Genomic DNA, 10,000 nt, shown 5'->3' on the forward strand with positions numbered 1-10,000 from the left:
TAGATTTGACATGCTGCAGGATTCCTGATTGTTTCAAATGAATCCTGTGGATTTTAAACTAGGAGTCGGGAACCAAAAATAGAGTCCCCCTGTTCCTTTAGCGTGTCATTTTATGGGTTCCTCCTTTTTTTTGCTTTACTCCCTTTTTGTCAAAACAGGTTAATGAATCGATTTCCTAGAGGCAGCATTTGAATGCTGAATACTGGAGGACAGCACTTTCCCTATGCTGGTGTTGAATTGTTATCTTTTGTTTGCACCTGTTGGTGGTCATTTGACACGCTAGCAGATTTCACCTGAATGTAACATGAGGAACTTGCGCTTTAAACTCTTTCTGTGTGAGAATAAATAGAGGGGGATGTGTAATATTTTAGCATTGATCTAGTTTTCTTGTGTTTTTGCGGTCTTGTAGAGGTGAAGGCGTTCTAAATGACCTATGCCGCCAGCAGTGCTGCATGAGTGTGGAAAGATATTGTCGGGACTTGCAACCTTTTGACAAGAAAGAAAAGGAAATGATCAGAACGCTCCCAAATGGCGTGCGTGTTTTGAGTACGCAGCCACAGGAATTTTGCGCAGGTAGCGTTGCCGAGCGGTCTAAGGCGCTGGATTAAGTCTCCAGTCTCTTCGGGGGCGTGGGTTCGAATCCCACCGCTGCCATCAGGCTCTTTTTTTCTTCCAGCCTTCTGTGGATGAATAAACGTATCACGCCGTTAAAATACCGCTTCCTTATTTGCCACAACGTGCAACTTATGTGGACATGGAAATGCACTTGTTGCATACTCATTTGATCTTTGAAAATGGAACAGTAACACAGAAAGTTAGAAAAGTAATGCAGGATGAAAAGAAGACTCAGCTTCAACATTTCACCCACCCTTCTTCCCCTTGTTGTTCCAAAAGAAGGAGAAAGGAAAAAAAGAAAGACCTGAAGTCATTTTCAATTGTGCCCCAAGTTGGGCAGCAGGATTCCTTTAGAACTCCATATGTGCATTCCGATTTCTCCTTGGATCAACAAGCTGTGTTACAATACCCACTTTAGATACTAAAGTGGCATAGTTTCCAGCTTTGCCACAAGAACATCGAGGCCATCCTCAAATACATCTACTGAATTCCATAAAACACCTTCTTTAGGAAGAGAATTTAACATCTTTCTTCTCACTTGATAGAGGCCATAAATTGTCCTAAATATAAAGCTAGCAAAGAGTAAGTCACGTGGAGAATTCCACACCATGCACGATTCACCCCAGCATTTGCATGTTCCATTGTAATGTAATTAAACCGGTATGGCTTCACATGGCCACAAACACAGATACTGGCTAGCTGGTGCAGTGCCTTTCTGTTTGGCTTTGCCTTCAATTACAGTGGTATTGTGCTGAAAAGAAAAGTACTTATTTTCTTTCCTCTTTAGGCTGAATATTTAATTTGTCAGAATCTATCTAATTTTATGTCGGTGGGGGAAAAAAACCTACCTTTGTTGGCTACTCTGTTGACGACCACGTCCACCTTTACAATGAGACCTCGTGGCGCAACGGTAGTGCGTCTGACTCCAGATCAGAAGGTTGCGTGTTCAAATACCGTCGGGGTCATGCTGCTTTTGCTTTGGAGAAGAGTAAGCACAGATCTCTTGTCATACCAGAGTTGGATAAAAAGCAGGCTTAGCATATATAATCCATATATCCAGTACTTGCGTTATTTCATTATGTTGATGGTCAAAACGGGAAAAGTCCTGCTCATCTACAGTAGGTAGATTTGACATGCTGCAGGGTTCCTGATTGTTTCAAATGAATCCTGTGGATTTTAAACTAGGAGTCGGGAACCAAAAATAGAGTCCCCCTGTTCCTTTAGCGTGTCATTTTATGGGTTCCTCCTTTTTTTTGCTTTACTCCCTTTTTGTCAAAACAGGTTAATGAATCGATTTCCTAGAGGCAGCATTTGAATGCTGAATACTGGAGGACAGCACTTTCCCTATGCTGGTGTTGAATTGTTATCTTTTGTTTGCACCTGTTGGTGGTCATTTGACACGCTAGCAGATTTCACCTGAATGTAGCATGAGGAACTTGCGCTTTAAACTCTTTCTGTGTGAGAATAAATAGAGGGGGATGTGTAATATTTTAGCATTGATCTAGTTTTCTTGTGTTTTTGCGGTCTTGTAGAGGTGAAGGCGTTCTAAATGACCTATGCCGCCAGCAGTGCTGCATGAGTGTGGAAAGATATTGTCGGGACTTGCAACCTTTTGACAAGAAAGAAAAGGAAATGATCAGAACGCTCCCAAATGGCGTGCGTGTTTTGAGTACGCAGCCACTTGGAGTTTGCGCAGGTAGCGTGGCCGAGCGGTCTAAGGTGCTGGATTAAGGCTCCAGTCTCTTTGGGGGCGTGGGTTCGAATCCCACCGCTGCCATCAGGCTCGTTTTTTTCTTCCAGACTTCTGTGGATGAATAAACGTATCAAGCCGTTTAAATACCGCTTCCTTATTTGCCACAGCGTGCAACTTATGTGGACATGGAAATGCACTTGTTGCATACTCATTTGATCTTTGAAAATGGAACAGTAACACAGAAAGTTAGAAAAGTAATGCAGGATGAAAAGAAGACTCAGCTTCAACATTTCACCCACCCTTCTTCCCCTTGTTGTTCCAAAAGAAGGAGAAAGGAAAAAAAGAAAGACCTGAAGTCATTTTCAATTGTGCCCCAAATTGGGCAGCATGATTCCTTTAGAACTCCATATGTTCATTCCGATTTCTCCTTGGATCAACAAGCTGTGTTACAATACCCACTTTAGATACTATAGTTTCCAGCTTTGCCACAAGAACATCGAGGCCATCCTCAAATACATCTACTGAATTCCATAAAACACCTTCTTTAGGAAGAGAATTTAACATCTTTCTTCTCACTTGAAAGAGGCCATAAATTGTCCTAAATATAAAGCTAGCAAAGAGTAAGTCACGTGGAGAATTCCACACCATGCACGATTCACCCCAGCATTTGCATGTTCCATTGTAATGTAATTAAACCGGTATGGCTTCACATGGCCACAAACACAGAAACTGGCTAGCTGGTGCAGTGCCTTTCTGTTTGGCTTTGCCTTCAATTACAGTGGTATTGTGCTGAAAAGAAAAGTACTTATTTTCTTTCCTCTTTAGGCTGAATATTTAATTTGTCAGAATCTATCTAATTTTATGTCGGTGGGGGAAAAAAACCTACCTTTGTTGGCTACTCTGTTGACGACCATGTCCACCTTTACAATGAGACCTCGTGGCGCAACGGTAGCGCGTCTGACTCCAGATCAGAAGGTTGCGTGTTCAAATCACGTCGGGGTCATGCTGCTTTTGCTTTGGAGAAGAGTAAGCACAGATCTCTTGTCATACCAGAGTTGGATAAAAAGCAGGCTTAGCATATATAATCCATATATCCCGTACTTGCGTTATTTCATTATGTTGATGGTCAAAACGGGAAAAGTCCTGCTCATCTACAGTAGGTAGATTTGACATGCTGCAGGATTCCTGATTGTTTCAAATGAATCCTGTGGATTTTAAACTAGGAGTCGGGAACCAAAAATAGAGTCCCCCTGTTCCTTTAGCGTGTCATTTTATGGGTTCCTCCTTTTTTTTGCTTTACTCCCTTTTTGTCAAAACAGGTTAATGAATCGATTTCCTAGAGGCAGCATTTGAATGCTGAATACTGGAGGACAGCACTTTCCCTATGCTGGTGTTGAATTGTTATCTTTTGTTTGCAACTGTTGGTGGTCATTTGACACGCTAGCAGATTTCACCTGAATGTAACATGAGGAACTTGCGCTTTAAACTCTTTCTGTGTGAGAATAAATAGAGGGGGATGTGTAATATTTTAGCATTGATCTAGTTTTCTTGTGTTTTTGCGGTCTTGTAGAGGTGAAGGCGTTCTAAATGACCTATGCCGCCAGCAGTGCTGCATGAGTGTGGAAAGATATTGTCGGGACTTGCAACCTTTTGACAAGAAAGAAAAGGAAATGATCAGAACGCTCCCAAATGGCGTGCGTGTTTTGAGTACGCAGCCACAGGAATTTTGCGCAGGTAGCGTGGCCGAGCGGTCTAAGGCGCTGGATTAAGGCTCCAGTCTCTTCGGGGGCGTGGGTTCGAATCCCACCGCTGCCATCAGGCTATTTTTTTCTTCCAGCCTTCTGTGGATGAATAAACGTATCACGCCGTTTAAATACCGCTTCCTTATTTGCCACAACGTGCAACTTATGTGGACATGGAAATGCACTTGTTGCATACTCATTTGATCTTTGAAAATGGAACAGTAACACAGAAAGTTAGAAAAGTAATGCAGGATGAAAAGAAGACTCAGCTTCAACATTTCACCCACCCTTCTTCCCCTTGTTGTTCCAAAAGAAGGAGAAAGGAAAAAAAGAAAGACCTGAAGTCATTTTCAATTGTGCCCCAAGTTGGGCAGCAGGATTCCTTTAGAACTCCATATGTGCATTCCGATTTCTCCTTGGATCAACAAGCTGTGTTACAATACCCACTTTAGATACTAAAGTGGCATAGTTTCCAGCTTTGCCACAAGAACATCGAGGCCATCCTCAAATACATCTACTGAATTCCATAAAACACCTTCTTTAGGAAGAGAATTTAACATCTTTCTTCTCACTTGAAAGAGGCCATAAATTGTCCTAAATATAAAGCTAGCAAAGAGTAAGTCACGTGGAGAATTCCACACCATGCACGATTCACCCCAGCATTTGCATGTTCCATTGTAATGTAATTAAACCGGTATGGCTTCACATGGCCACAAACACAGAAACTGGCTAGCTGGTGCAGTGCCTTTCTGTTTGGCTTTGCCTTCAATTACAGTGGTATTGTGCTGAAAAGAAAAGTACTTATTTTCTTTCCTCTTTAGGCTGAATATTTAATTTGTCAGAATCTATCTAATTTTATGTCGGTGGGGGAAAAAAACCTACCTTTGTTGGCTACTCTGTTGACGACCATGTCCACCTTTACAATGAGACCTCGTGGCGCAACGGTAGCGCGTCTGACTCCAGATCAGAAGGTTGCGTGTTCAAATCACGTCGGGGTCATGCTGCTTTTGCTTTGGAGAAGAGTAAGCACAGATCTCTTTTCATACCAGAGTTGGATAAAAAGCAGGCTTAGCATATATAATCCATATATCCCGTACTTGCGTTATTTCATTATGTTGATGGTCAAAACGGGAAAAGTCCTGCTCATCTACAGTAGGTAGATTTGACATGCTGCAGGATTCCTGATTGTTTCAAATGAATCCTGTGGATTTTAAACTAGGAGTCGGGAACCAAAAATAGAGTCCCCCTGTTCCTTTAGCGTGTCATTTTATGGGTTCCTCCTTTTTTTTGCTTTACTCCCTTTTTGTCAAAACAGGTTAATGAATCGATTTCCTAGAGGCAGCATTTGAATGCTGAATACTGGAGGACAGCACTTTCCCTATGCTGGTGTTGAATTGTTATCTTTTGTTTGCACCTGTTGGTGGTCATTTGACACGCTAGCAGATTTCACCTGAATGTAACATGAGGAACTTGCGCTTTAAACTCTTTCTGTGTGAGAATAAATAGAGGGGGATGTGTAATATTTTAGCATTGATCTAGTTTTCTTGTGTTTTTGCGGTCTTGTAGAGGTGAAGGCGTTCTAAATGACCTATGCCGCCAGCAGTGCTGCATGAGTGTGGAAAGATATTGTCGGGACTTGCAACCTTTTGACAAGAAAGAAAAGGAAATGATCAGAACGCTCCCAAATGGCGTGCGTGTTTTGAGTACGCAGCCACAGGAATTTTGCGCAGGTAGCGTGGCCGAGCGGTCTAAGGCGCTGGATTAAGGCTCCAGTCTCTTCGGGGGCGTGGGTTCGAATCCCACCGCTGCCATCAGGCTCTTTTTTTCTTCCAGCCTTCTGTGGATGAATAAACGTATCACGCCGTTAAAATACCGCTTCCTTATTTGCCACAACGTGCAACTTATGTGGACATGGAAATGCACTTGTTGCATACTCATTTGATCTTTGAAAATGGAACAGTAACACAGAAAGTTAGAAAAGTAATGCAGGATGAAAAGAAGACTCAGCTTCAACATTTCACCCACCCTTCTTCCCCTTGTTGTTCCAAAAGAAGGAGAAAGGAAAAAAAGAAAGACCTGAAGTCATTTTCAATTGTGCCCCAAGTTGGGCAGCAGGATTCCTTTAGAACTCCATATGTGCATTCCGATTTCTCCTTGGATCAACAAGCTGTGTTACAATACCCACTTTAGATACTAAAGTGGCATAGTTTCCAGCTTTGCCACAAGAACATCGAGGCCATCCTCAAATACATCTACTGAATTCCATAAAACACCTTCTTTAGGAAGAGAATTTAACATCTTTCTTCTCACTTGATAGAGGCCATAAATTGTCCTAAATATAAAGCTAGCAAAGAGTAAGTCACGTGGAGAATTCCACACCATGCACGATTCACCCCAGCATTTGCATGTTCCATTGTAATGTAATTAAACCGGTATGGCTTCACATGGCCACAAACACAGATACTGGCTAGCTGGTGCAGTGCCTTTCTGTTTGGCTTTGCCTTTAATTACAGTGGTATTGTGCTGAAAAGAAAAGTACTTATTTTCTTTCCTCTTTAGGCTGAATATTTAATTTGTCAGAATCTATCTAATTTTATGTCGGTGGGGGAAAAAAACCTACCTTTGTTGGCTACTCTGTTGACGACCACGTCCACCTTTACAATGAGACCTCGTGGCGCAACGGTAGTGCGTCTGACTCCAGATCAGAAGGTTGCGTGTTCAAATACCGTCGGGGTCATGCTGCTTTTGCTTTGGAGAAGAGTAAGCACAGATCTCTTGTCATACCAGAGTTGGATAAAAAGCAGGCTTAGCATATATAATCCATATATCCAGTACTTGCGTTATTTCATTATGTTGATGGTCAAAACGGGAAAAGTCCTGCTCATCTACAGTAGGTAGATTTGACATGCTGCAGGGTTCCTGATTGTTTCAAATGAATCCTGTGGATTTTAAACTAGGAGTCGGGAACCAAAAATAGAGTCCCCCTGTTCCTTTAGCGTGTCATTTTATGGGTTCCTCCTTTTTTTTGCTTTACTCCCTTTTTGTCAAAACAGGTTAATGAATCGATTTCCTAGAGGCAGCATTTGAATGCTGAATACTGGAGGACAGCACTTTCCCTATGCTGGTGTTGAATTGTTATCTTTTGTTTGCACCTGTTGGTGGTCATTTGACACGCTAGCAGATTTCACCTGAATGTAGCATGAGGAACTTGCGCTTTAAACTCTTTCTGTGTGAGAATAAATAGAGGGGGATGTGTAATATTTTAGCATTGATCTAGTTTTCTTGTGTTTTTGCGGTCTTGTAGAGGTGAAGGCGTTCTAAATGACCTATGCCGCCAGCAGTGCTGCATGAGTGTGGAAAGATATTGTCGGGACTTGCAACCTTTTGACAAGAAAGAAAAGGAAATGATCAGAACGCTCCCAAATGGCGTGCGTGTTTTGAGTACGCAGCCACAGGGAGTTTGCGCAGGTAGCGTGGCCGAGCGGTCTAAGGTGCTGGATTAAGGCTCCAGTCTCTTTGGGGGCGTGGGTTCGAATCCCACCGCTGCCATCAGGCTCGTTTTTTTCTTCCAGACTTCTGTGGATGAATAAACGTATCAAGCCGTTTAAATACCGCTTCCTTATTTGCCACAGCGTGCAACTTATGTGGACATGGAAATGCACTTGTTGCATACTCATTTGATCTTTGAAAATGGAACAGTAACACAGAAAGTTAGAAAAGTAATGCAGGATGAAAAGAAGACTCAGCTTCAACATTTCACCCACCCTTCTTCCCCTTGTTGTTCCAAAAGAAGGAGAAAGGAAAAAAAGAAAGACCTGAAGTCATTTTCAATTGTGCCCCAAATTGGGCAGCATGATTCCTTTAGAACTCCATATGTTCATTCCGATTTCTCCTTGGATCAACAAGCTGTGTTACAATACCCACTTTAGATACTATAGTTTCCAGCTTTGCCACAAGAACATCGAGGCCATCCTCAAATACATCTACTGAATTCCATAAAACACCTTCTTTAGGAAGAGAATTTAACATCTTTCTTCTCACTTGAAAGAGGCCATAAATTGTCCTAAATATAAAGCTAGCAAAGAGTAAGTCACGTGGAGAATTCCACACCATGCACGATTCACCCCAGCATTTGCATGTTCCATTGTAATGTAATTAAACCGGTATGGCTTCACATGGCCACAAACACAGAAACTGGCTAGCTGGTGCAGTGCCTTTCTGTTTGGCTTTGCCTTCAATTACAGTGGTATTGTGCTGAAAAGAAAAGTACTTATTTTCTTTCCTCTTTAGGCTGAATATTTAATTTGTCAGAATCTATCTAATTTTATGTCGGTGGGGGAAAAAAACCTACCTTTGTTGGCTACTCTGTTGACGACCACGTCCACCTTTACAATGAGACCTCGTGGCGCAACGGTAGCGCGTCTGACTCCAGATCAGAAGGTTGCGTGTTCAAATCACGTCGGGGTCATGCTGCTTTTGCTTTGGAGAAGAGTAAGCACAGATCTCTTGTCATACCAGAGTTGGATAAAAAGCAGGCTTAGCATATATAATCCATATATCCCGTACTTGCGTTATTTCATTATGTTGATGGTCAAAACGGGAAAAGTCCTGCTCATCTACAGTAGGTAGATTTGACATGCTGCAGGATTCCTGATTGTTTCAAATGAATCCTGTGGATTTTAAACTAGGAGTCGGGAACCAAAAATAGAGTCCCCCTGTTCCTTTAGCGTGTCATTTTATGGGTTCCTCCTTTTTTTTGCTTTACTCCCTTTTTGTCAAAACAGGTTAATGAATCGATTTCCTAGAGGCAGCATTTGAATGCTGAATACTGGAGGACAGCACTTTCCCTATGCTGGTGTTGAATTGTTATCTTTTGTTTGCACCTGTTGGTGGTCATTTGACACGCTAGCAGATTTCACCTGAATGTAACATGAGGAACTTGCGCTTTAAACTCTTTCTGTGTGAGAATAAATAGAGGGGGATGTGTAATATTTTAGCATTGATCTAGTTTTCTTGTGTTTTTGCGGTCTTGTAGAGGTGAAGGCGTTCTAAATGACCTATGCCGCCAGCAGTGCTGCATGAGTGTGGAAAGATATTGTCGGGACTTGCAACCTTTTGACAAGAAAGAAAAGGAAATGATCAGAACGCTCCCAAATGGCGTGCGTGTTTTGAGTACGCAGCCACAGAAATTTTGCGCAGGTAGCGTGGCCGAGCGGTCTAAGGCGCTGGATTAAGGCTCCAGTCTCTTCGGGGGCGTGGGTTCGAATCCCACCGCTGCCATCAGGCTATTTTTTTCTTCCAGCCTTCTGTGGATGAATAAACGTATCACGCCGTTTAAATACCGCTTCCTTATTTGCCACAACGTGCAACTTATGTGGACATGGAAATGCACTTGTTGCATACTCATTTGATCTTTGAAAATGGAACAGTAACACAGAAAGTTAGAAAAGTAATGCAGGATGAAAAGAAGACTCAGCTTCAACATTTCACCCACCCTTCTTCCCCTTGTTGTTCCAAAAGAAGGAGAAAGGAAAAAAAGAAAGACCTGAAGTCATTTTCAATTGTGCCCCAAGTTGGGCAGCAGGATTCCTTTAGAACTCCATATGTGCATTCCGATTTCTCCTTGGATCAACAAGCTGTGTTACAATACCCACTTTAGATACTAAAGTGGCATAGTTTCCAGCTTTGCCACAAGAACATCGAGGCCATCCTCAAATACATCTACTGAATTCCATAAAACACCTTCTTTAGGAAGAGAATTTAACATCTTTCTTCTCACTTGAAAGAGGCCATAAATTGTCCTAAATATAAAGCTAGCAAAGAGTAAGTCACGTGGAGAATTCCACACCATGCACGATTCACCCCAGCATTTGCATGTTCCATTGTAATGTAATTAAACCGGTATGGCTTCACATGGCCACAAACACAGAAACTGGCTAGCTGGTGCAGT

At 42.2% G+C, this 10,000-nt stretch overlaps 8 non-coding genes across 8 annotated transcripts; all 8 read left to right on the forward strand.

Annotated features, from left to right (window-relative positions):
• The first annotated feature begins 2,310 nt into the window (after positions 1-2,310).
• Positions 2,311-2,392, forward strand: TRNAL-AAG (transfer RNA leucine (anticodon AAG)). Its single transcript has one exon. It is a non-coding gene; the product is annotated as a tRNA-Leu (tRNA).
• Positions 2,393-3,239: 847 nt separating this feature from the next.
• TRNAW-CCA (transfer RNA tryptophan (anticodon CCA)) lies at positions 3,240-3,311 on the forward strand. The gene has a single exon. It is a non-coding gene; the product is annotated as a tRNA-Trp (tRNA).
• Positions 3,312-4,041: 730 nt separating this feature from the next.
• Positions 4,042-4,123, forward strand: TRNAL-AAG (transfer RNA leucine (anticodon AAG)). The gene has a single exon. It is a non-coding gene; the product is annotated as a tRNA-Leu (tRNA).
• Positions 4,124-4,977: 854 nt separating this feature from the next.
• Positions 4,978-5,049, forward strand: TRNAW-CCA (transfer RNA tryptophan (anticodon CCA)). Its single transcript has one exon. It is a non-coding gene; the product is annotated as a tRNA-Trp (tRNA).
• Positions 5,050-5,779: 730 nt separating this feature from the next.
• TRNAL-AAG (transfer RNA leucine (anticodon AAG)) lies at positions 5,780-5,861 on the forward strand. Its single transcript has one exon. It is a non-coding gene; the product is annotated as a tRNA-Leu (tRNA).
• A 1,656-nt stretch (positions 5,862-7,517) lies between these two features.
• TRNAL-AAG (transfer RNA leucine (anticodon AAG)) lies at positions 7,518-7,599 on the forward strand. The gene has a single exon. It is a non-coding gene; the product is annotated as a tRNA-Leu (tRNA).
• Positions 7,600-8,446: 847 nt separating this feature from the next.
• TRNAW-CCA (transfer RNA tryptophan (anticodon CCA)) lies at positions 8,447-8,518 on the forward strand. Its single transcript has one exon. It is a non-coding gene; the product is annotated as a tRNA-Trp (tRNA).
• A 730-nt stretch (positions 8,519-9,248) lies between these two features.
• Positions 9,249-9,330, forward strand: TRNAL-AAG (transfer RNA leucine (anticodon AAG)). The gene has a single exon. It is a non-coding gene; the product is annotated as a tRNA-Leu (tRNA).
• The last annotated feature ends 670 nt before the right edge of the window (positions 9,331-10,000 follow it).

The sequence above is a fragment of the Pelobates fuscus genome, chromosome 3 (genome assembly GCF_036172605.1).
Source record: "Pelobates fuscus isolate aPelFus1 chromosome 3, aPelFus1.pri, whole genome shotgun sequence".
Classification (NCBI taxonomy): domain Eukaryota; kingdom Metazoa; phylum Chordata; class Amphibia; order Anura; family Pelobatidae; genus Pelobates; species Pelobates fuscus.